This window comes from Callithrix jacchus, chromosome 10 (genome assembly GCF_049354715.1).
Source record: "Callithrix jacchus isolate 240 chromosome 10, calJac240_pri, whole genome shotgun sequence".
Taxonomy (NCBI): domain Eukaryota; kingdom Metazoa; phylum Chordata; class Mammalia; order Primates; family Cebidae; genus Callithrix; species Callithrix jacchus.
Window position 1 is genome coordinate 30,078,024 of NC_133511.1, and position 23,104 is coordinate 30,101,127.

Consider the following 23,104-nt stretch of genomic DNA (forward strand, 5'->3'; position numbering starts at 1 on the left):
CAATCTCTGTCTCTTGATTTCAATCCATTCATTTCAATACATTTAGTATTATTTGCACAGTTAGATTCAAACCTGCCATTCTATGTCCCATGTCTGTTTTGTTCCTCTACTACTCTTTTAGTACTTATTTCTGCATTGTTTTCTAATGGCATTTGCGTGTTTAAAATGATTTTTTACTATGTTTTTTGATTTATGTTTTTAGTAGTTGTTCAAGGTTTTAGAATGTATACCACAACCAGCTTCAGATCTATACTAGCTTAATTCTTGTGATATACAAAAACATTACTACTACGTATCTCAATTCCCTGCCCGATTTGTAGTAGTATTGTTACACATAACATATCTGGTCATGACACACAACATGTGGTCATGATTACTACTTTCTCATCTGTAGTCATTTCCTTAGCCCAATAAAGCTTTCTCCTACCACCTTTTTTTTGTGCTGTTATTGGCAAATATATTACACATTTATTACATTTCTTTGTTATGGAATCAGCATTACATATGTATACATACATATAAAATAGCTTGCTTTTTAATATACTTATAATAAGAAAAGATAAAAAATGTTAACTTACTTTTTAAAAATAATTCAAATTACCATCTAGGGTCATTTGCTTTCAGTCTGAAGAAATTCCTTCAATGGTCCTTGTAAAGTGGGTCAGCTAGCAACAAATTTTCATTTTTGTTTATCTGGGAGTCTTTATTTTGCCTTCGTTTAAAAAAGATAGCATTGTTGGACATGAGATTTTTGGTTGACATTTTCTTCCCCCTGTTCTTTGAACAATTTGAATATGTTTTCCCACTGCCTTCTGGCCTCCACTGCTTCTCATAAGAAGTCAGCTGCTAATCTTACAGTGGTTCCATTTTGAGTGAGTTATTTTCTTACTACTTTAAAGATTTTCTTTTTTAAACTTTGAGCATTTTTACTGTATGTTTAAATTGCTACATTTTTCTTACTCAGAAAAAGATTTTTAACTGCACCATTGTACTCCAGCCTGGGTAACAGAGCGAGACTCCATCTCAAAAAAAAGATTTTCAGTAAATAAAGATCCTCCAACTTATGGACTTATGGAATTATATTCAATAAGCACACTGTTAAAAATATTGAAGTTAAAAATGCATTTAATATATCTAGCTTCCTAAACATTATAGTTTACCTTCAAAATGCTCAGAACACTGATACTAGCTTACACAGTTGGGCAAAATAACCTAATGCAAAATCTGTTTTTAAATAAAGTGTTAAGTACCTCATATGATTTATTGAATATCACATTGAAAGGGAAAAACAGAGTGGTTGTAGGGGTACTTGAAGCATGGTTTCTACTGAATGCGTTAATCACTTTCACACTATTGCGAACTAAAAACTTCTAAGTCAAACCATCATTCATTTGTATGGGAAGTCTTCTGCCATCATTTGAGTGTTTTTTCTATTGCTATCTCAAACCATCATTCATTTGTATGGGAAGTCTTCTGCCATTATTTGAGTGTTTTTTTTTATTGCTATCTCATTTTCTGTTGTTATCTTCTTTCTCTTTCTCCTCTCCTTCCAGTACTCCCTTTACTCTTCAGTGCTTAATGGTACGTGGGATGGTGTCCTATGTTTTGCGGAAGCCCTGCTCATTATCTTACCTCTGTTCCTCAGTCTGCATAATTTCTATTGATCTATGTTCAAATTCACTAAATCAATCTTCTGCCAGTGAAGAAGAGCACTGCTAGTGAATTTTTGGTTAATTATATTTTTCAATTCCAGAATTCCAGAATTTCTAATTGGTTCTTTTTCATAATTTTTTATATTCTTGATATTCTCTATTTTATGCAAAATTGTCACCATACCCACTTTTACTTCTTTAATTATGTTTTTCCTCTAGTTCTGTGAACACACTTAGGATGGCTATTTTGAAGTATTTTCTGTTAAATCTGACGTGGTCTCTCTCACACAGGCAGTTTATATTGTCTGCTTTTTTTCTGCTGCAAGGATCATACTCTCTTTTTTCTCTGCATGCCTCATAATTTTTTGCTAGACACTAACACTTTTATAATACAAGTACAGCAAATCCAGTCACTGTTCCTTTCCTCTACCTTCCTTTTTCTTGGTGCTTCTTACTGTTTCTTGCTTAGTTTTCAGTGATTAGCTGAATTGTTTCATCTAAGCCTATTTCCCCACTTTCCCATCCTCCACAATGCTAAAGTGTTGGATCCACAGAGAGGTATTATTTTTGGGTATGCCCACAGTCACCCCGGATTTACAGTGATATTCTTGGCTCTCTTTCTCTTTTCACACCCAGGTGTTAAACTCCACTAACCGCTCTACTTTTTTTTTTTTTTTAAAAATGCCCTGGATGTATATTCTACAAATTAATTGAAATGAAACTGTGGCTCAGGCTGGGTGCAGTGGCTGAGACCTGTAATAACAGCACTTTGGAAAGCTGTGGCAAGTGGATCACTTGAGCCCAAGAGTTTGAGACCAGCCAGCCCAACAAGACAAAACCCTGTCTCTATTAAAAATACCAAAATTAGCTGGGCATAGTGGTGTGTACCTGTGGTTCCAGCTAATCGGGATGCTGAGGCAGGAGAATTGCTCAAGTCCAGGAGGCAGAGGTTGCAGTAAGCCAAGATCATACCATTGCACTCCAGCCTAGGCAACAAAGCGAGACTGTCTCAAAACCAACCAACCAACCGACCAACCAAGCAAAAAACTGTGGCTCATTTGAAGAAATAGTTTAAGGTCTGTCTGGTATTTCTTCTTGCTACAGTAGAGCTTTTCTTAGCTGTCTTATTGTGGTCTTCCCTATAGTCCTCTCCAACAACTACCACTGTTTTTCAGAGTGCCCTTAGCTTTGAAATTCTACACACTATCTTGCCAATTAAGTTGTATTAAGAAGAGATTAAAAACTATTGGTCTACTTCTCCCCGCCATAAAAAAAATCTCTGAGCCAAGTCTCTAAAGCTAGGGATGGAAATAATTGTAAGGTTCTCTCAGAATGAAATCTCTGCTCTAGGAGCTGAGTACTTTGTAGAAGGGGGACAACAGCCTGAAGACTTCTAGGCTTGACTCTCCTAGAGTCTTACTTCACAAGGGCAATTTTGGCCCCAGTATTCTCAGGGTGTCAAGCCAAAAGTAGAGCCTTCATTTCATTAGCAGGGGATGGGTAAAAAAGGAAGCCTCTACCTCTGAAGTATACTTGCAAGTATAATAAATGCAAATGGTTTAATCACAACAATAAAAACACAGAGACAGCATGAGAAGAAAAAAGAGAAAAACCATTGATCTCACTGTATTAACTTCAAACATATCTTAGATGTGTTATATGGAAAATGTTGGAAAAGAATACTTACCATTCAAACACTAATCAAGAGAAAGCTGAACTGAATTAATTTATCAAGTGAAATAATTTTGTGTATATACCTTAAAAGACAGCTTCATTTTGTTGCAGGATTGAAGAAAAAAAAAGAGAGCTTCAAAATACATGAAGTAAAAACTGATAGAAATGGAAGAAAAAATATGTAAGGCCTTAATCTTAACAGACTTTAACACTCCTGTCTCACCCATCACAAAACTAGTAGACAGAAAATCAGCAGATATAAACACCATCAACCAACTGGATCTAACTTACATTTATAGAACATTCTATGCAATAACAGAAGAATAGTCAGTCTTTCTAAGTATATTCTCTGACCCTAATGGAATTACACAAAAAAACTAGCAACCAGAAATGTAATTAAAAAACCACCAAACGGGCCGGGCACGGTGGCTCACGCCTGTAATCCCAGCACTTTGGGAGGCCGAGACGGGTGGATCACAAGGTCAAGAGATTGAGACCATCCAGGTCAACATGGTGAAACCCCGTCTCTACTAAAAATACAAAAAATTAGCTGGGCATGGTGGCTCATGCCTGTAATCCCAGCTACTCGGGAGGCTGAGGCAGGAGAATTGCCTGAGCCCAGGAGGCGGAGGTTGCGGTGAGCCGAGATTACGCCATTGCACTCCAGCCTGGGTAACAAGAGCGAAACTCCGTCTCAAAAAAAAAACCACCAAACTTTTTTTATGTTAACCTTGTTCCTGTCATTTATTAGTTCTAGCAGGCTTTTTGTAATTTTTAAAGATTACTTGGGTGTGAGTAATCAGGTATCTCAACAGGAACAGTTTTGTTTTTTCCTTTCAAATCTCTATGCCTATTATATTTCTTGCCTTTTTGCACTAGTGAGAACTTCCAATATAATGTCTAATAGGATTGGTGAGAATAGGACCTGAGTGAAGGGACAGTCTTGGCTTTTTAGCATTCAGTCTTATTACTTCTAGGTTTTTTGTAATTGCTCTTTACCAGACTGGGGAAGTTCTCTTATTAACATAGCACACTTCTAACAACCCATGAATCAAAGGGCAAGACTTAAGGGAAACTATAAAATGTTAAAGTGAACAAAAATGAAACACATCTAAATTTATGGAAAGCAGCTAAAACAGTGCTTATAGGAAAATTCATTCCATTAAATGATTATAATTAGAAAATAAGGTCTCAAATTAATCACCTAAAGGGCCTGCCTTCAGAAGCCAGAAAAGAGGCCAGGTGTGGTGGCGCATGCCTGTAATTCCAGCACTTCTGGAGGCTGAGGCAGGCAGATCATCTGAGGTTGGGAGTTCAAGACCAGCCTGAACAACACTGAAAAACCCTGTCTCTACTTAAAATACAAAATTAGTCAGGCGTGGTGGTGCACGCCTGTAGTCCTAGCTATTCAGGAGGCTGAGGCAGAAGAATCGCTTGAACCTGGGAGGCAGAGGTTGCAATGAGCTGAGGTTGTGCCATTGCACTCCAGCCTGGTCTCCATTCCTGAGCACAAGCAATCCTCTCACCTCAGTCTCCTAAGTAGCTGGGACTACAGGTGCTCACCACTGTTGACTAGCTCCAAATTTGTTTTAATTGTAGTAAAAAAATATATAAAATAAAATTTGCCATTTTAACCATTTTTTGAGATACAGTCTCACTCTGTCACCCAGGTTGGAGTGCAGTGGTGCAACCTTGGCTCACTGCAACCTTCATCCACTAGGTTCAAGCAATCCTCCTGCCTTAGCCTCCCAAGTGGATGGGACTACAGGTGTGTGTAGCCCGGCTAATTTTTTTGTATTTTTAGTAGAGGGCGTTTCGCCATGTTGGCCAGGCTGGTCTCTAACTCCTGACCTCAAGTGATCCACCCACCTCAGCCTCCAGAAATGCTGGGATTACAGGCACAAGCCACCATGGCTGGCCCATTCTAACCATTTTAAACTGTATTAAAATGATATTAAGTACAATTACACTGTTGTACAACCAGCACCATTACCTATTTCCAAAATTTTTCATCAGCAAAGCCAGACTTTTACAAAACTCGAAAGAACTTCAGGGAACAAAAGCAGAGTTCCACAGACTATTTTGGCATAATCACTGCAAAAGAATCTTATGAAGTATGTAAGAATCAATTTAAATCCATATCAGATTTTCATATAAACACAATAAATTATATGTTCAACCTCATTTTTAAAACTTAAGTTTTATTTGACAATGAGAATGAATTTTGATTTTTTTTCCTGATATTAAAAAGGAAAACAGGTGGGTGCAGTGGCTCATGCCTGTAATCCCAGCACTTTGGCAGGCCAAGGCAGGCAGATTGCCTGAGATTAGGAGTTTAAGACACATATGACCAACATTGTGAAACCTCAACTCTACTTAAAAAAAAAAAAGGAGGAGGGGGATTCAAGATGGCGCAGTAAGAACAACTCAGGATTGCAGCTCTCAGTGAACGCTCAGAGGGTGAGTCAAAGCCGCATTTCCAGACGAATCTTTGTTGCCCACAGAATGGGGAAATTCCTAGGTGTAGTAAAGACATGGGATGGAAGCGCAGCTGTTTTGGCTGTTGCGGCGGCTTCGGCTGGTGCCGCAGTGCAGCGGCACTCCACAACAATCCGCACAAAACACACCGGCCCGGGTGCCCTGCTAAACCGGCAATCTGAGATTTGGGAGGGCAGATTAGCATATCTATCTGATTAAATGGGACTTGAACAGTGAGCCAGACCAGGAGATTCCTGGGAAGTGGCGTTTGAGCCAGCGCAGTGGCTCGCTGCACGGGAAATCACACAGATCCCGGTGCCCTAACAGCGGGCGACCAAAACACCTGGGAGAGAGCCATCTGTTCAACTTAAAAAAAAAAAAAGGCGCTCTGAGGCAGGGAGCCAGGCGAGCAGGCTTGGTGGGTTTCACCCCCACAGGGACAAACAAAACAGCAATTCAAAACGCTCCGGGTGGAGAGTTTCACTGCGGGCACAGCTAAACCCAGGACGGTGCAGCTCGGTGGGGGAGGGGCGTCCGCCATTACCGAGGCAATCCACCCCTACTGAGGTACACTCCCATTGCTGACGCAGCCTGCCATTGCCAAGGCAACCCACCATAACAGAGAGACTCCGCTGCAGGGTAGAGCCGGCAGGAGCAGGGCGGACCCCACATCAGCAGGGCGGAGCCTCGGCAGGCAAATAGTGACTAGACTGCCTCCTAGCTGGGCAGGATAGTGCAACGGACACTCATAAAGAAAGCCCCAACTCCCCGAGACAGAGCATCTGAGGAAGAAAAGGGGTTTTAAGAGTTCTGCAGCAGCAGACATAAATGTAGCAGCCTAACAGCCCTGAATGAACAACGGAGCTCACAGCCCAGCACTTGAGCTCCTATAAAGTACAGACCGTCTCCTCAAGCAGCTCCCTGACCCTGTATATCCAGAGTCACCTCAAAAAGGACTGATCAAACTGATATTAGGCGGGCATCATTCTGGGACAAAGATAACAGAAGAAGAAACTGGTAGCATCCCTCACTGTTCTGCAGCTGCTACAGGTGTACCCCAGACAAGCAGGGCCTGGAGTGGACCTCAGCAGTTGTACAGCGGAGGGGCTAGGCTGGTAGAAGAAAAACCAAGTAACAGAAATACCTTATCATCAACAGTCTGTGCGTCCACTCAGAGACCCAATTGAAAAGTCAGCAACTACTCAGATGACAGGTGGATAAATCCACAAAGATGGGAAGAAACTAGCACAAAAAGGAAGAAATCACCTGAAACCAGAACAACTCGCCTCCTACAAAGGACCAAAACTCCTCACCAGCAAGGGAACAAAGCTGGACAGAGAATGACTGTGACGAAATGACGGAATCAGACTTCAGAAGGCGGATAATGAGAAACTTCTGTGAGCTAAAAGAACATGTTCTAAATCAATGCAAAGAAACAAAGAACCTTGAAAAAAGATTTGAAAAAAGATTGAAGGAAATGATAACAAGAATGGATAACTTAGAGAGGAATATGAATGAATTGAAATAGCTGAAAAACATAACACGAGAACTTCGCGAAGCATGCACAAGTTTCAACAGCCGAATTGACCAAGCAGAAGAAAGAATATCAGAAGTCAAAGATCAACTCAATGAAATAAAACGAGAAACCAAGATTAGAGAAAAAAAACGCAAAAAGGAATGAAAAAGTCTCCAAGAAATGTGGGACTATGTGAAGAGACCTAACCTACGTTTGATAGGTGTACCAAAAGGGGACAAAGAGAACGAATTCAAGCTGGAAAATACTCTTCAGGATATTATCCAGGAAAATTTCCCCAACCTAGCAAGGCAGGCCAACACTCAAATCCAGGAAATACAGTGAACACCACAAAGATACTCCGCAAGAAGAGCAACCCCAAGGCACATAATCGTCAGATTCACCAGGGTTGAAATGAAGGAGAAAACACTAAGGGCAGCCAGAGAGAAAGGTCGGGTCACCCACAAAGGGAAGCCCATCAGACTCACAGCAGAAACTCTACAAGCAAGAAGAGAGTGGGGGCCAATATTCAACATCCTTAAAGAAAAGAACTTTCAACCCAGAATTACATATACAGCCAAACTGAGCTTCATAAGTAAAGGAAAAATAAAATCTTTTGCGAACAAGCAAGTACTCAGAGATGTTGTCACCACCAGGCCTGCTTTACAAGAGCTCCTGAAAGAGGCACTACACATAGAGAGGAACAACCAATACCAGCCATTCCAAAAACACACTAAATGCTAAAGAGCATCAACAAAATGAAGAATCTTCATCAACTAACGGGCAAAACAGCCAGCTAGCATCAAAATGGCAGTATCAAATTCACACATAACAATATTAACCCTAAATGTAATTGGGCTAAATGCCCCAATCAAAAGACACAGACTGGCAAATTGGATAAAAAACCAAAACCCATCACTGTGCTGTATTCAGGAAACCCATCTCACATGCAAGGATACACAAAGGCTCAATATAAAGGGATGGAGGAAGATTTACCAAGCAAATGGAGAGCAAAAAAAAGCAGGAGTTGCAATTCTCATTTCTGATAAATTCGACTTTAAAGCAACAAAGATCAAAAGAGACAAAGAAGATCATTACACAATGGTAAAAGGATCGATACAACAAGAAGAGCTAACGATCCTAAATATATATGGACCCAATACAGGAGCACCCAGATATATAAGGCAAGTTCTTAATGACTTACAAAGAGACTTAGACTCCCACACAATAATAGTGGGAGACTTTAACACTCCACTGTCAATATTAGACAGATCAATGAGACACAAAATTAACAAGGCTATCCAGGGCTTGAACTCAGACCTGGAACAAGCAAACCTGATAGACATTTACGGAACTCTCCACCCCAAATCCACAGAATATACATTCTTCTCAGCACCACATCACACCTACTCTAAAATTGACCACATAATTGGAAGTAAAGCACTGCTCAGCAAATGCAAAACAACGGAAATCATAACAAACAGTCTCTCAGACCATAGTGCAATCAAGTTAGAACTCAGAATTCAAAAACTAACCCAGAATTGCACAGCTTCATGGAAACTGAACAACTGGCTCTTAAATGTTGACTGGATAAACAATGAAATGAAGGCAGAAATAAAGAAGTTCTTCGAAACCAACGAGAACGAAGGCACAACATACCAGAATCTCTGGGACACATTTAAAGCAGTCTCTAGAGGAAAATATATAGCAATAAGTGCCCATATCAGAAGAGTGAAGAAATCTAAAATTGACACCCTATCATCAAAATTGAAAGAGCCAGAGGAGCAAGATCAAAAAAACTCAAAACCTAGCAGAAGGCAAGAAATAACTAAGATCAGAGCAGAATTGAAGGAGACAGAGACATGAAAAACTCTTCAAAAAAATCAGTAAATCCAAGAGCTGGTTTTTTGAAAAGATCAACAAAATAGACCACTAGCCAGACTGATAAAAAAGAAAAGAGAGAACAACCAAATAGATGCAATAAAAAACAATAAAGGGGAAATCACCATAGAAATTCAAACCATCATCAGAGAATATTACAAACAACTCTATGCACATATACTAGTAAACCTGGAAGAAATGGATAAATTCCTGGACACCTGTGTCCTCCCAAGCCTAAACCAGGAGGAAGCCAAAACTATGGATAGACCAATTACAAGGTCTGAAGTCGGGGCAGCAATTAAGAGCCTACCACACAAAAAAAGTCCAGGTCCAGATGGGTTCACAGCCGAATTCTACCAGACACACAAAGAGGAGCTGGTACCATTCCTTCTGAAACTATTCCAAATAATCCAAAAAGAGGGAATCCTTCCCAAATCATTTTATGAGACCAACATCATCCTGATACCAAAACCCGGCAGAGACCCAACAAGAAAAGCAAACTTCAGGTCAATATCCATGATGAATATACATGCAAAAATCTTGAATAAAATACTAGCAAGCCGATTGCAACAGCACATAAAAAAACTTATTTATCATGATCAATGGGGATGCAAGGCTGATTCAACATATGCAAGTCTATAAACATAATTCACCACATAAACAGAACCAAAAAAAAAAAACCACATGATTATCTCAATTGACGCAGAGAAGGCATTTGACAAAATTCAACAGCCCTTTATGCTAAAAACCCTCAATAAACTCGGTATTGATGGAATGTATCTCAAAGTAATAAAAGCTATTTATGACAAACCAACAGCCAATATCATACTGAATGGGCAAAAACTGGAAGCATTCCCTTTGAAATCTAGCACTAGACAAGGATGCCCTCTTTCATCACTCCTATTCAATATAGTACTGGAAGTTCTAGCCAGAGCAATCAGGCAAGAAAAAGAAATAAAGGGTATTCAAATAGGAAAGGTGGAAGCCAAATTGTCTCTATTTGCAGACGACATGATAGTATACCTAGAAGACCCCATCGTCTCAGCCAAAAAACTCCTGAAACTGATAAGCAACTTCAGCAAAGTCTCAGGATATAAAATCAATGTGCAAAAATCACAAGCATTCCTGTACACCAATAACAGTCTTAAAGAGAGCCAAATCAAGAATGAACTGCCATTCACAATTGCTACAAAAACAATAAAATACCTAGGAATACAACTCACAAGGAACGTAAGGGACCTCTTCAAGGAAAACTACAAACCACTGCTCAATGAAATAAGAGAGGACACAAACAGATGGAGAAACATTCCATGTTCATGGTTAGAAGAATTAATATCGTGAAAATGGCTATACTGCCCAAAGTAATTTACAGAATCAACGCTATCCCCATCAAGCTACCATTGACTTTCTTCACAGAACTGAAAAAAACCACCATGAACTTCATATGGAACCAAAAGAGAGCCTGCATAGCCAAGTCAATTCTAAGCAAAAAGAACACAGCAGGGGGCATCACAGTACCAGATTTCAAACTATACTATAAGGCTACGGTAATCAAAACAGCATGGTACTGGTACCAAAACAGAGATATAGAACAATGGAACAGAACAGAGGCATCGGAGGCAACACAACATATCGACAACCATACAATCTTTGATAAACCTGACAAAAACAAGCAATGGGGAAAGGATTCCCTGTTTAATAAATGGTGTTGGGAAAACTGGCTAGCCATGTGCAGAAAGCAGAAACTGGACCCCTTCCTGACACCTTACACTAAAATTAACTCCAGATGGATTAAAGACTTAAACATAAGACCTGGCACCATAAAAACCCTAGAAGAAAATCTAGGCAAAACCATTCAGGATATAGGAGTAGGCAAGGACTTCATGAACAAAACACCAAAAGCATTGGCAACAAAAGCCAAAATAGACAAATGGGACCTCGTCAAACTCCACAGCTTCTGCACGGCAAAAGAAACAGTCACTAGAGTGAATCGGCAACCAACAGAATGGGAAAAAATTTTTGCAGTCTACCCAACTGACAAAGGGCTGATATCCAGAATTTACAAAGAACTCAAACAGATTTAGAGGAAAAAAACAAGCCCATTCAAAAATGGGCAAAGGATATGAACAGACACTTTACAAAAGAAGACATACATGAGGCCAAAAATCATATGAAAAAATGCTCATCATCACTGGTCATTAGAGAGATGCAAATCAAAACCACATTGAGATACCATCTCACGCCAGTTAGAATGGCGATCATTAAAAAATCTGGAGACAATAGATGCTGGAGAGGATGTGGAGAAATAGGAACACTTTTACATTGTTGGTGGGAGTGTAAACTAGTTCAGCCATTGTGGAAGACAGTGTGGCGATTCCTCGAGTCCTTAGAAATAGAAATTCCAATTGACCCAGCAATCCCATTACTGGGTATATATCCAAAGGACTACACATCGTTCTACTATAAGGACACATGCACGCGAATGTTCATTGCAGCACTATTTACATTAGCAAAGACCTGGAACCAACCCAAATGCCCATCGATGATAGACTGGATTGAGAAAATGTGGCACATACACACCATGAAATATTATGCAGCAATAAAAAATGATGAGTTCGTGTCATTTGTAGGGACATGGATGAATCTGGAGAACATCATTCTCAGCAAACTGACACAAGAACAGAAAATGAAATACCGCATATTCTCACTCATAGGTGGGTGATGAAAAATGAGAACACATGGACACAGGGAAGGGAGTACAAAACACTGGGGTCTATTGAGGGGGAAGAGGGGAGGGACAGCGGGGGTGGAGGGAGCTGGGGAGGGATAGCCTGGGGAGAAATGCCAAATGTGGGTGAAGAGGAGGAAGGCAGCAAAACACACTGCCATGTGTGTACCTATGCAAATGTCTTGCATGTTCTGTACATGTACCCCAAAACCTAAAATGCAATTTTAAAAAATAAATAAATAAATAAAAGAAAACAGAAAAATTAGCTGGGTGTGTGTGGCAGGAACCCATTCAAATAACTAATAATCACAAACACTTTGGTAATTTCTAATTGCCACAACTATTCATGGTACTTTACAAAAGTATGTGGCAATTAAGCTATAGAAGTCCAATTCCTGAAGCTCTTCTTTTACTTCACAGCTGATCAAGTGACAGTAATCACAAAACCTCTGCTAAGATCTCCTTTGAGGACCCTGAATGAAGCTAGTTAAGAACAGGGCTTTACCTTGGGCACACTGGCTTATGCTTATAGTGCCAGCACTTTGGGAGGCTAAGGTGGGTAGACTGCTTGAGCTCAGGAGCTTAAGACCAGCCTGGACAAAATGGTGAAAACCCGTCTATACAAAAAAAAAAAAAAAAAAAAAAAAAAAAAAAAAACAAACAAACAAAAAAAAAACAAAACAAGGCTTCAGAGATACAGTAGCTCTATAAATTACCAGTCTTTGGAGATACAGAGAGCTATGAAAATTTTTTGCTCTAATATAGTCAATATTATATTGTCTCTAGAGGAACCACATGCCAGAGTATGGAGTATGACTCTGGGACAGGTAGTTTTCATTATCTTATACCATAATTATTACTACTAATGGCTTGAGTGTTATGTTAGAGACAGAAAAAGACAAAGGATGAATGAATAGATTGAAAAAGAGGCAATATTTTACCCCCTCAGATTTGAAAAAACACTCAAATAGAATAAATAAATTTGAATTTTTATTTTTTGAGATGGAGTTTCACTCTTTTCACCCAGGCTGGAGTGCAATGGCGCGATCTTGGCTCACTGCAACCTCCGCCTCCTGGGTGCAGGCAATTCTCCTGCCTCAGCCTCCTGAGTAGCTGGGATTATAGGCACACGCCACCGTGCCCAGCTAATTTTTCGTATTTTTAGTAGAGACGGGGTTTCACTATGTTGACCAGAATGGTCTCGATCTGCTGACCTTGTGATCCACCCGCCTCAGCCTCCCAAAGCGCTGGGATTACAGGCTTGAGCCACCGCGCCCAGACATAAATAAATTTGAATTTAAGAGCTTAACGGGTGAATAGATTATTTTATGGCTCAGGAAATGAAGTTTAGTTTAAAAAACATTTACTGGTGGCATATAGTACTAAAGCCCAGAAAGGTAAAACAAGTCAATACCTTAATGTCCAAGCTAGGGATGGAGCACAGATTACTTGGTTCTTAAGAGTCCACTGCTTTGTACAAAAATTACTGTAAAAACAGGACCTGGGGGCCAATCTCTCTAACTTACCAGTCTCTCTAAATTATACTTTACTTTTTAAAAATTTAACTTCTTTTGTCAAAATAGTCACATCCATATATACAAAATGATCTGACTATAATGCATTCACTGATTGTGGCTCTATCTTGTGGCATCTGGGATTCTGGCTGAAAGGTTTTACCAGTGCTGGTGGGAGCCAACGAGGGTTCTTCCTTTCCAAAGTATGGAGCAAAGCCATGTCCTTTGAGTTTGAACTGGTGAAGCCAAGAGTTCCTCACTGGTCTCTTTACTAAGGAGTTTTTGGTTTTCATAAAAATCCTTGCTTTTTAATTTCTTCTCTGTATTTTTCATTCTTTAGTATTTCTTCCACAGTAGGTGCAGTCTTTCTCATTCTTTTTTGAGATGGAGTTTTGCTCTTGTTGGCTTGGCTGGAGTGCAGTGGCCTGATCTCAGCTCACTACAACCTCTGCCTCCTGGGTTCAAGTGATTCTCCTGCCTCAGCCTCCCGAGTAGCTGGGATCACAGGCACACGCCACCACGCCTGGCTAGTTTTTGTATTTTTAGTAGAGATGGGGTTTTACCATGTTGGCCAGGCTGGTCTCGAACTCCTGACCGGAAGTGATCGGCCTGCCTCGGCCTCCCAAAGTGCTGAAATTACAGGCTTAAGCCATCGCACTCAGCCTCTTTCTTGTTCTTCTGATTCAAGCTTCCCATTCTGTTGGAATATCCCCTACTTCACAATCTACTTTTTTATTTGCTGCTTGTACAATTCTTTTCTCTTGAATAGTTTGTCCTCACCTCTCCAGTTCTTGTACTCTGGAACGGAGTAGTATTTGTTCCCAAACCAATTCGTGCCCACATTCTCCTTCTTTTGACAGTGATCTCTACAAGGCACAGAACAAATCCTGAGACCAACCCAGGCTGTCCACCCTGCTCTCAACACTGCTGGCAGCTGGTCTGTAGCAGGGGTAATGCTCCAGCCACTGACCCAGCCCACCTACAAGTATTCTTTCTAGTGAGTTGATAATAGTGTTAAGAATAACTGTTTCTATAAAGGAACAACTGTTCTTATTAGAATAAAAATATTAAATCTGTTCAAACCAGTAAATCAACTATCCCAAAAGTGACAAACTACACAACTAAAAAGATTGGTGTGGACAAATGTTATGACTCATTACAGTAAATTCTTTTCTAAATTTTCAAACCGAGGGGAAATAAGGCAAATTCTATAACAAAATGATCTTTTAAAAAATGAAAAAATTACCAATGGGCCAGAATATTAAAAGCTGAGTCCTTAGCTACAGTTATTTGCTGCCTAACAACCTAAAGAGAAAAAAGTGATTGCAAACATGACAGACATCAGCCTATTCTGATTATCTGAATATCCCAGAAAAATACATACTTTTCAACCTGTAAATGTATTTTTAAAATTACAATGAACTTTTAAAAAGATCTATTAATTTGAATATTCTCTGAAACTTACTACCTGAAAATTTCCCAGTAAAGTATACTTCACACCATAATAACTCAATTTCTATTAAGGTTTCTAATTCTAGATCTGCCATAGACACTCCTAGTATCCCTGTCCCTTTGAACTACAGAAGATCACTACAAGGATAAATATATTTGAGTTTTGGCTGGGCATGGTGGCTCACGCCTGTAATCCCAGCACTTTGGGAGGCTGAGGCAGGCAGATCACAAGGTCAGGAGATCAAAACCATCCTGGCCAACATGATGAAACCCTGTCTCTACTGAAAATACAAAAAAAAAAAAAAAAAAAATAGCTGGGTGTGGTGGTGCATGCCTCTAGTCCCAGCTACTTGTGAGGCTGAGGCAGAAGAATTGCTTGAACCCAGAAGGCAGAGATTGCAGTGAGCAGAGATTGCGCCACTGCACTACAGCCTGGGCGATAGTGCGAGACTCTGTCTTCTGACATATTACTAAGCATTAATTAAAAGAATTACTGTCTTCCTAAAACTGAGTAACAGATTTCTTCACCTCATGCATTAAGTATTTCACATTTAATTCAATTGTCAATGAATATATTAATATTGCTTGGAGACAGCATGTACACTAGGTAGAACAACTGCTTTTTAGTTCCGACAGACCTGCATGTTGATCATGGTTATATGACTATAGTGGCTGGATGACCTTAAACAAGTGAGCTTTCTGAGGACTGTTATACAGATTAAATGAGATGAGTCTATGTAAAGTGCCCAGTGCCTAGCATAGGTTGTTTATACAAGAATATGGTGCAGCAGTAATTGATGAGCTATCATTATTGACAGATCTCTGACTCACCTTTGACTCAGAATTGACTTGAATGTCAATTCTGGGCTTCTACTGACCAGCTAGAGTGCTAGACAATTCCATCTGAATGTGTCTGCCATCCTGGAAATTCAATGTCTGAAAACAAACTCAAATTATTTCCCAACTACCATGCCACTATAGCATTTCTTAATCTGCTAAGGATGGATGCCTTCAATTGCTCAGGCACCCATAGCTTAAAATCTAGTACTCACGTTTCATTCTCCATGTCCCATTCCTTATCTCCCATCAAAACTGGGTATCATCCCTCAGGCACTCTCCCTTCACAGCCAAGTTTATAAAAATTACAGATACTCCCCACTTATAAATGTTTATTGATAAATCAAAGTCATTTCTCAGAGCAAGAGTGTTAATTATGCCCATTACCAAGAGATGATAACAATGGGTATGCTCATGTAAGTCTTGGCTCTCTAGTCTTCATTGGTTTGTTCTCCACCCTTAGTTTTGAGGTACTTAAGAATATTATTAAATCCAGCATGTTCAATAAGCACAAAAACAGTAAAAATGCTGAAAATACTACTAAACAGAGGTAAGTAATTATGGTGGAAATAAAATACAGAGATATATTAATAAAGAATGAGAAAGCATGCTGCTCCCATAAACAGGATCAATATTAAATAGTATGAATGACTGTGAAGTACTTGCAACAAATCCTGCAACTTATAAAGATGATACATGATAACTGATAATAGTAAGAGACAGGAAAAATATTGGAGAAATGGAAAAACTTTGGAGTATGTGGTTAACACTAGAGAGTAGATTTTAAACTCAGATATCAGGCCTCTTTACACCCTAAAAATTTACTGAGAACCCAAAAGAGCTCTTATTTATATAAACTATATCTAAAAATATTTACCATATTATAAATTAAAACTTAGAAGTTTAAAAATTATTCACCTAAAAATAACAGTAAGTCTGTTATGTTTTAAGACAACATAGTTTTCAAAAAACTAAATTTTCTCAGACCCCCCCCAAAAAAGAAAAGGGTAAGAGTAGCACTGATTTTTGAATATCTCTTAAAGTCTATTGAAAATCAGCTGAATTCTCACGTGTTAAGTCTGTTATGGTATCACGTTCCCAGCACTTTGGGAGGCCAAGAAAGGCAGATCATCTGAGGTCAGGAGTTCAAGACCAGCGTGGCCAACATGGTGAAACCCTGTCTCTACTAAAAATACAAAATTTAGCCAGGCATGGTGGTACACACCTGAAGTCCCAGCTACTTGGGAGGCTGAGGCAGGAGAATCACTTGAACCTGGGAGGCAGAGGTTGCAGTGAGCTGAGACTGTTGCATCACACTCCAGCCTGGGGACAGAGTGAGACTCTGTTTCAAAAAAAAAAAAAAAAAAAATCACATTTCAAGTAGCCTCTGGAAAACTCCATCGTATATCTGAGAGAGAAAGACTGGAATGAAAAATGACTACTAATGTCTTTAAACACTGCTAGAAGATTGTTTTGATCTCACGAACACCCTAAAAGATTCGGGGGATCCCCAGGAGTCTCCAGATTACATTGACCACTGTTTTCAAGTTTAATGTTAAAAATGAGGACATGGGCCAGGCACAGTGGTTCATGCCTGTAATCCTAGCACTTTAGGAGACAGAAGCCAGCAGATCACCTGAGGTCAGAACTTTGAGACCAGCCTGCTCAGCATGGTTAAACTGCATCTCTACTAAAAATACAAAAATTAGCCAGGCGTAGTGATGTGCACCTGTAATCCCAGTTACTTGAGAGTCTGAGGCACAAGAACCGCTTGAACCCAGAGGGCAGAGGTTACAGTCAGCTGAGATCTCGCCACTGCACTCTAGGAACAGGGTGACAGAGTGAGACTGTCTCAACAACAAAAAGACATGGTTAGGAATTTGTAGACAAAAACTTAAAGAAGACTAAGCAAGGTGAATGGACTGCTGTTTAAATAAACCACAGAAAGATAGTTCCGCAAGATTCTACCAAATCTGAATACCAAAAAGTAGTAAAATAGTATGATGTAGGAAGTGCTCAAGGCATCTGTTTTGCCACTTGTCACTTAAGACAGATGGGTGTAATGTTTGTGTATTTGAGGAAGGGGTTCCTACCTGAACAAATCTGCAATGTAGATATAAAAAATTTAGGTAAACGTTGGTGGTCAGGAGAATGTTTATGTTTCCAAGAAAAATAGAACCTGCTAGGTAGCTTCAGAGGTTAGGTATCCTTGCAGATGAAAAAAAAAAAAAAGACACACAGAACAAGCCAACTAAACATTTTCATGTCTGGATTGAAGGTCTAGAACTGTGGGGGTCATTTTGTTACCACAGGAGAGCCAGCCTAAGGATGGTAAAGCAAGAACTTATATCCTCAAGGATATCACTGAATTGCTTATTTAACCATCTCTGCGGGTGCTTTCTTTCTGTTTTAAATAAACATCCTTATTGTTTAAGCCACTTCATTCAAGGTTTTCTGATAATATAAAGTGAATACCCTCATACACATGTCCCACAGGTACCTCAAAAGGTCCAAGTGAAGTCATTATCATCTCTCAAAAATGTCTTCTTTTTCAAGTACTCTGGTCAATGACAGCACCAACTCCAAAAAGCTAAAAATCCCAAAATGTTCATGTTCCAACCTCTTGAATTTGTGAATGATACCTTTATGGTTTTGCAGATGGAATGAATTATGTTGGAATGGGGGAGATTATCCCAGATCACCCAGGTGGGCCCTAAATACAGTCACAAGTATCCTCATGCAAAAAAGGCAGAATGGAGGCTTGACACACACAGGAGAAGGTGAAAGGCGGGGAAGAGGAGGTGGCGTGACAATGCGAAGACTGTAGTGATGAGTAATATGGTCACAAGATGAATGCCTGCAGCCCTCACAAGCTGGAAGAGGCAAGGAATGGAATCTCCCCTAGATCTTTTGGGCGCTTAGATCACTTGGCTAAGATTATAGGGCTACTAACAGCAACTTATATCTTGATGGTAAACTTTCTCACTATTTTATAGTCTCTATTATGCTTTTAGATACTTTAGGTTGCTATCTCTCCCTCTCTACTCTGCAAAATGAACTCTGTCCTAAACTGATTTTGACTCATCATTTTCCAAATATACCATACATGTTTCCACTTCCCCAGCTCTAGTCCTTTTTTGGAATTCCCTCCTCACTGATCTCAACAGATCAAGTTCTACTTTATTTTGTTTTCCCTTCTAACCTAAATGCCAGCAAAGCCTTCCTTTATTCTTTCTTTCTTTTTGAGATGGAATCTGGGTTTTCGCCCAGGCTGGAGTGCAGTGGTATGATGTCAGCTCACTATAACCTCTGCCTCCCAAGTTCAAGCAATTCTCATGCCTCAGCCTCCTGAGTAGCTGGGATTACAGGCGCCTGCCACTATGCCTGGCTAACTTTCGTATTTTTAGTAGATATGGAATTTCACCATGTTGGTCAGGCTGGTCTCAAACTCCTGACCTTGTGATCTGCCCCCCTCAGCCTCCCAAAATGCTGGGATTACAGGTGTGAGCCACTGTGGCTGGCCAGCCTTCCATTTTTACGTCATTTTCAAATGTTCTTTCAAATATATTCTTAAAATCTTAATGAAACTAAAGATGAGAAAAATAAAGATTAGAGAAAATATGGCCTAACAAGGACTCAAATTCAGAACCTCTGACTATTTGGCTCACTAATTTGGCTCTAACTATTTCTATTTGGCTCACTGATCCCACGTTTGATATCGTATCAATTCAGGTTTACCAGAGTACACGCTCTATCTCTACAATGATTATTCTAATATATTTATGGAATAAATCACATCTGTACTCCCAGCATAGGTTCTTTAAAAATCACTGAGTGCTTTCCTGAGATATAATTCATGTACAAGAAACTGTATACTATACATTTTGATGAGTTTATGACATATATCATCACCACCATCAAGATAAGGAATATTGCCATGATTCCTGTAAGTTTCGTTGCAATCTCACCTTCCTGTCCTTGCCAGAAATTATCAGTGTTTTTCACTTTAGTAGCTGCATTTTCTAGAATTTTATATGAATGGGATTACATAGTATGTACTCTTTTTGTCTGATTTCTTTCATTGGGCATAATTCTGAGATTCATCAATGCTGTTGGGCCTATGGATTTTTGTTCTTTTTATTGCTGAATACTACTCCACTGCATGGACGTAACATCATCTGTTTGTCATTTCATTGCTGACAGACTTGAGCTGTTTGCAGTTGGGGCTATTACAAATAAAGCCACTATGCTTTATTTGTACAAGTACTTGTGTGGACAAACCAGCAGATGTTAATTATTTCTGTTTCTATACTATTTATGTGTAATACTCTTAATATTGCTTATTATACTGCAGTGATTCCATAAAAAGTCACTATTCTATCCATCATTACAATATTTTACATACAGTAAGTCATCAGTAAATAATTTACATATTTTTACTGTAACAAAAAAAAAAAAATGTAGGCCATGGGCCTACATGCAACTTGACAGAAAAGCTTGAGCCCTGTCTGTATTCTATAACTGCCTAAGAGAGTGTGTATACTGGTATGCAACAAAAACATAAGAAAAAAATTAAAAATTAAAAAATAAAGAGTGTGCATTTAAAAGTTGCAGAATAGATGTTCTTGATTTATGGTGCTTATTCTTGTGATAAGCATATTATTCTTTTATGTTCAACCACATTATTATTAACAGCTTAATTGCAATTAATAAGCAAAATATATAAATAGTATTTTAAGAGTATAACATATACAACAAACGTTTTGTAGAAAACCTGTTAAAACAACTGATTTAAGAATGGAAAAACTACAGCTCAAAGTAGAAACTTCACATTAAACTTACATGGCCGATTATATATATGTACTCAAACTAGTAAAAATTACAACTCAACCACCCTACCAAAAGTTATTAAGATGCTTCTCACTATTAACAATCTATTTTCTTTACAAATACAGCAGTACCTCATATTTTATATTTTGCTCTAAACTTGTCACTCTTATCAATTTAAGTAAATATCTATATTTTCCCATGACGCAAACCAAGTTTTTAGATTGGATTCACATTAGAACTCATATTTGGGAACATGCTTTTTCTTTTTCCGAAGACTAATGAAGGTGTTTCGTGATCTTTATTTGACACTAGTTTACTTCCCTTAAGTGTTTTTTTAAGTTTTCAGGGAGAATTTCAAATGGATACTTTATCTGAGTTAAAAAAAAAAATTTTAGGCCTGGCACAGTGGCTCATGCCTATAATCTCAGCACTTTGGGAGGTCAGGGGAGGAAGCTCCTTTGAGCCTAGGAGTTTAAGACCAGCCTGGGCAACACAGAGAGACCTTGTCGCTACTAAAAATAAAATTAGCCAAGTGTGCTGCTGTGTGCCTGTAGTCCTGGCTACACAAGAGGCTGAGGCAGGAGGATCACCTGAGTCTAAGAGGTCGAGACTACAGTGAGCTGCGATTTCACCACTATACTCCAGCCTGGATGACAGAACAAGATCTTGTACAAAAAAAAAAAAAGACCATTCGGCCAGGCATGGTGGCTCACGCATATAATCCCAGCACTTTGGGAGGCCAAGGTGGGTGGATCACATGAGGTCAGGAGTTCGTGACCAGTCTAGCCAACGTGGTGAAACCCCACCTCTACTAAAAATAAAAAAAAATTAGCTGGGCATGGTGGTACATGCCTGTAATCTCGGCTACTTGGGAGGCTGAGGCAGAAGAATCAGCTGAACCCGTGATGCAGAGGTTGCAGTGAACCGAGGCAACTCCAGCCTGAGCAAGAGGAGCAAACCTCTGTCTCAAAAAAAAAAAAAGACCATTTTATAACTAGTAATTTTTGAATGAAACAAAGATTCTAATCAGTTTCTCTACAAATAAGCCCTTTCTAGTTCAGAGATTTGAAAAAAGTAATGGAATGTTATCAATAAATCAATTAAATCAGTAACATTAAACGATTAGGATTTATTCTCATTGCTGGTAGTCTCCAATTCCTGGTGATTGTTACTTTCTACATCAAGGGAAGATAAAATATACATTGAGTAACTCCTGCCAAATGTCATTATCTCACTCTGGACTCACAAACTCTGGTAAAAGAATTTTTTAAATCCAGTTATGTACCAGGCACAGTGGTTCACAACTGTAATCCTAGCACTCTGCGGAGCCTAGATGGGTGAATCTCTTGAGGCCAAGAGTTCAAGACCAGCCTGGCCAACACAGAGAAATCCTGTCTCTACTAGAAATACAAAAATTAGCCAGCTGTGGTGGTGAATGCTTGTAATCCTAGCTATTACTCGGGAGGCTGAGGCATAAGAATTGCTTGAACCTGGGAGGCAGCAGTTACAGTGAGCTGAGATCAGGCCACTGCACTCCACCCTGGGTGACAGAAGAAGGCTCTGTCTTTAAAAAAGAAAATCCAGTTTTAAATGAGGAGACAGAAAATCAAATTAACTTGTCCATATCCCTATAATTAAGTAACGAAACCAGGATTTACACAGAGGTATATCTGACCAAAAAAAAAAATTCAATTCCCAGTTCTTTCTCCCTACTCCATCATACTGCCATTTGTAAGAATTTAACCCATTTGGGGCCTGCGCGACATTCTTCCTTTTCGATCCGCCATCTGCGCCTCACGTGGGGCCGCCACCAAAATGCAGATTTTCGTGAAAACCCTTACGGGAAAAACCATCACCCTCGAGGTTGAACCCTCGGATACGATAGAAAATGTAAAGGCCAAGATCCAGGATAAGGAAGGAATTCCTCCTGATCAGCAAAGACTGATCTTTGCTGGCAAGCAACTGGAAGATGGACGTACTTTGTCTGACTACAACATTCAGAAGGAGTCTACTCTTCATCTTGTGTTGAGACTTCGTGGTGGTGCTAAGAAAAGGAAGAAGTCTTACACCACTCCCAAGAAGAATAAGCACAAGAGAAAGAAGGTTAAGCTGGCTGTCCTGAAATATTACAAGGTGGATGAGAATGGCAAAATTAGTTGCCTTCGTCGAGAATGCCCTTCTGATGAATGTGGTGCTGGAGTGTTTATGGCAAGCCACTTTGACAGACATTATTGTGGCAAATGTTGTCTGACTTACTGCTTTAACAAACCAGAAGACAAATAACCGAGTTAATAAAAGACATGAACTAACAAAAAAAAAAAAAAAAAAAAAAAAGAATTTAACCCATTTATGCCTTTAAGCCAGAGGTTGCAATTTTTTGAATTTCTGCAATCAGACCTTAGTGATGACCTGAGCAGTAGGACAGAAATAAGTCACACATACTTAGCGTTTCAATAATGGAACACTAGGCATAAATGGGTTAATCACGGTACTTAAGGGATATCTGCTATTCACATCATATTACTAGAAAGAAAGATTGAATAGA

General features: G+C 39.4%; 1 protein-coding gene and 1 pseudogene across 33 annotated transcripts in view; one reads left to right on the plus strand and one right to left on the minus strand.

Annotated features, from left to right (window-relative positions):
- ZBTB44 (zinc finger and BTB domain containing 44) overlaps nucleotides 1–23,104 on the minus strand; it is an 84,722-nt gene that overhangs the window by 37,328 nt on the left and 24,290 nt on the right. For 4 of the 32 annotated variants that reach the window (XM_054241738.2, XM_054241737.2, XM_078339836.1 and 1 more), the window contains one exon: nucleotides 2,541–2,638. The exons of 26 other annotated variants lie outside the window; for them this stretch is intronic. The gene's annotated coding sequence lies outside the window, so the exon portion shown is untranslated. Of the gene's footprint in view, nucleotides 1–2,540; nucleotides 2,639–16,954; nucleotides 17,072–23,104 lie in introns of all 32 variants that reach the window. 2 more of the 32 variants (XM_054241730.2, XM_078339833.1) reach the window with 1 other exon arrangement.
- Nucleotides 22,331–22,843, plus strand: LOC100386441 (ubiquitin-ribosomal protein eS31 fusion protein pseudogene; annotated as a pseudogene). The gene has a single exon (XR_013523138.1). The product of XR_013523138.1 is annotated as a ubiquitin-ribosomal protein eS31 fusion protein pseudogene (transcript).